Below are 3967 nucleotides of genomic sequence, written 5' to 3' on the forward strand. Positions count from 1 at the left end.
TGTTTTCGTCAAAACGAACACGCGTGAAGCGTGCCCGTGTCCTCCAGTGGCCCGTCCGTGGGGGACACAGGCGACCCTTTTTCTCCACCCTCCCCCGAGCCGCCCCAACCTCCCCGAACCCTACCCTGCCATGGCCGCCGCCGGCCCGCTGCCATTTTCTTGGCCACCTCCTTGTCCAGCCCGGCGCCTCCTCCTCCTCCCGCCCACCCCCACCGCCTACCCCCTCGGCCTTTGTCTCGGCCGCGTCATTGTCCAGCCGAGCTGCCAGATTTCAGCGTATCTGGCTGCCTGATTTGTGCGCATCCGGACGCCGACGACTATGCCTAGCCATGAATTGGCCGGGCACTGGACCGCATAGCCTCGACAACACCTCTACGCCGCATGCAGGCATTGACTCCGCCTCTAGCTGCTCGGATCTACTCCATCGGAACGGCGCCGACAAAAATATGCATGGCCATCATCCGGGCTCGGCGCTGGCCCAACGGCTGGTCGGCTCACCGTTGCCACTCATAAAGTCCGACAACTGCCCGCGGCAAGTCGTTCGCCGCGTTTCTACCACGCTGAAACATCCAGGGTGAGTGTTCATCAAGTACCAAAATGATAAGGTATATGCTTGCTTTGCTTCGATTGTGCTTCCGAATTCGACGTAATTTCAATAGCTATTGGCTTATACGCAAATTTTGTATGTAGGATGGATGCAAGTTTTGGTATTGAAAAGAAGAATACATCGATTTTATTGATTGGGCAAAATTTGATAGATGCCCGTGCACTTGTTGCTAGAAATAAGACTAGAGATGAGATTATATGTGAAGCGATGTCTATTTCTTTAGAATTTAAGATGAAAAAATTATACAAGATCAAGAATCCGCAGATCAACAATGAAGGCATTGAGAAGATATTAATCCAACTTATGAAAGTAGTTATGAAAGTAGTTATGGAAGTAGTTATGGAAGTTGGTTTTCTGTTAAAATGCCTAATTGTGTTTTTTATTTTGTTTGGGCTTGTTATTCCAGTTAAGAATGGGTGAATGTATTATCATGTGTTAAAATGTCGTTGATGAAATAAAAAGTGTGTTGGGAAAAAAATTGTGTGCATAGTGCATACAGGCACCGGGCGGAATAGATGCGGCCACGCGTTGAGCGTATGGCTAACGCATCACAGAATATGGGAGGACGCCGCTCCATTACCATCCTCAAACAGACGAAATTCGGATAAAACGGACATTCGTTTGGGGCCGTACGTTGGAGTTGCTCTAAACATATTGAGAGAGGAGAGGGAAGGTAGCAAACCGGTATGTGCCGCTCGAGTCACTTTTTATTAAATAGTTTTGATTACTTACCACGTGTAATCCCGTATCACATGGTTGCCGCTGGAGTCACTTGGTGGCGGCATTCCTTCATAAATTAGGCCACGTGTAATAAGATGGCCATCGTGGTGTTGCGGCGAGTGAATTGCAGAAAACCATCACATTTAGGATTAGCTTTGCGGAAAACTACCTAGTCTTTAATTATTTGCAAAACGCACCGCAGATTCAGTAAACTTGTTGCAAATAGCACTAATGAGGTGATCTGGCCCGTTTGATCACTTTCTGACAAGTGAGATCAGATTGTAAGAGCAAAAAATTTACACACACACTCCTTGATCTAAAACAGAAAAGCAATCAGCCCCCCACCCCTCGGGCAGAGGCACGCTGGGCGTCGGGTTCATGGCCTCCGCCGCGCTGCTTGGCCGGCGACGCTAGAGCGACGCGCTGGGCGGAGGGCTGGCGACCTCGCCGCAGCCGACAAGCACGTCGACGACCACCGCTGCCCCGCCATCCTCCTCCCATTTTCTTTCCTTCTCTGGGATGACCTGCACCTCGCCCCTACCTAGCCCAGCCGCTGGCAGCCACGGCCATGTCGACGGCGTCGGAATCCGTGGCGGCCTGTATCCCCTGCTGCTCTCCAAGCACAGCTGAGGCCATGGCCGAGCAACCGCCCGGCTCCAACCGCGCGGTGGCGCACGGGCCCGACCCGACCGACACCGTCGAGGAGCTCTTTGCAGGGACCTCCTCCACTGTGCGGCCGTCTGCGTCGACGAGGTCGTCCTTGCCGGGGAATGCCTCCTCCTCTCCTCTCTCTGCGCGCGTCACGGGTGCGAGGGCGTCGTTGATGCCAGGTCCGTGCGCGCGACGGCGAGATCCACAGCCATGGCGACCCGCGTCGTCAATCCCGGCCAACGCGGCCTCACCTCTCGCCTTTCCGGCCGTCGCCGATGGTAGACGAGGCAGCGGTGGAGAAGAAATGAAAAGGGAGGAGGAAGGAGATGGTAGACAGGGTAGCGGTGGTCCCCGGCGATGAGGTCGTCGGAGTGGCGCGGGGGGTGGGTAGCTCGGGGGCTCTGGCTCTCCCGATCCAGACGGGGTCGAAGCAGGGGGGCTCTGATTGCTTTTTCTTTTTAGATCCAGGGGCCTGTATGTCAAAACTTTTCCAAGTCAGCTTCTTACAGTCTGGCCCCACTTGTCAGAAAGTGATCAGACAGGCCAGATCACCTCATCAGTGCTATTTGCAACAAGTTTACTGAATCCGCAGTGCGTTTTGCAAATAATTAGGGACTAGGTAGTTTTCCGCAAAGCTAACCCCAAATGTGGTGGTTTTCTGCAATTCACTCTGTTGCGGCAGAGCATGAACACCCTGCACGCGTCGCCAGGGCCTACACCAGCGTCAGCACACAGATGGTGCGCTTTGCCACCTCCCTAAGCAAGGAGAGCATCGTCAGCCACCCCAAGGAACCCCTCAAGGCCACCACACAGCAGGTTAGTCATCTCGGCCATCATGCCGATGTCAGATGCTGGTTTCTCATTTATTTCGAAATTATTGTCGTCTAATTTAGAACGCGAAGTGCATGCTTGTTACATCTTCGGTTTGTTTGGGTGTTATGATGTGCCTAGCGGATTAATTGTTTGTGTGTTCATTTTGACTGGCAGGTCGAGGTGCAGGTTAGGAAGGTCTACTGCATCAATAGGGCGATCCCCACATTTCCGATCAACCTTGAGGCTGCAGCCTGAAGCGAAGCAGAATTCGACAAGGCTGAAAAAGTATGTCCGTTTCAAATTATTTCATTTGCCTCCTTTCTCTTTGCAGGAAGGGCTCAGTTTTTGTTCTATGGTTCTTATTCTTGCCATTGTTACAGGTTAGGGAGAAGTTGGTACTTGTTCTCCAGGACACATGCTTGAACTATTGAGCTATCGATCTGTGGACACCTGCGAATCAAGCAATCTTCTGCATCCAATGCCATGTTGAGAACGTGAGTACTATTTCTCCTTCTTTGCACTGACCGACTGTCACCGTTCATGCAGTAAGGCACATTGCGGTAACAAATGACATCTTCTGTTACGGCTAGCACTATGTGTTTTGTTATTATTATTAAATAAAAGCAGGTCCGATCAATGTTTATTCTTTCATCTTAGTATTTCCATCTACCAAGCTGCAAAAGGCACCTTGCACAAACCTATATTTAAGTTGGTCCTGTATTTAGAGCAGAAAAACACTCACAGGCATCTGTGTGAGTTTATTGGGTTGGATGCAGAGATGGAGATCAAGGAGCACACTACTTTGAGGTAAGGAAGAAGGTCTGGAGGAAATAAGTCTTTATTTACTTCATTTATAGAAGTGTTGGTGACCTTTGTAAAGACATGTTTCTAGCTAGCTTAGCATGTTATTATTTCATTTTCAGTTTCCATGATGTTAATAATTTGATTCTTATGTGAACAGATAAAATAAAAGGATGGTGGTAGCCTTTAGAACATCATATTACAGAAAGATAGAAGTTATATAGGTATTAGCATTTTTTATGTGAAGATACCAACTAAAATTCAGCTTTCCGGTGCCTTTCACACTTTTGTGTGCTTATTTCTGATTGGTGTTTGCATTCGTTATTTCTCTTGATAAAATGGTGATCTTCATCATGGATTAAGGAGTACCAGTCA

At 49.5% G+C, this 3967-nt stretch overlaps 1 pseudogene; it reads left to right on the forward strand.

Moving 5' to 3' along the window:
- The first annotated feature begins 1895 nt into the window (after positions 1-1895).
- LOC119356688 lies at positions 1896-3756 on the forward strand (annotated as a pseudogene).
- Positions 3757-3967: the final 211 nt, after the last annotated feature.

This window comes from Triticum dicoccoides, chromosome 1A (assembly GCF_002162155.2).
Source record: "Triticum dicoccoides isolate Atlit2015 ecotype Zavitan chromosome 1A, WEW_v2.0, whole genome shotgun sequence".
In the NCBI taxonomy this organism is placed as follows: domain Eukaryota; kingdom Viridiplantae; phylum Streptophyta; class Magnoliopsida; order Poales; family Poaceae; genus Triticum; species Triticum dicoccoides.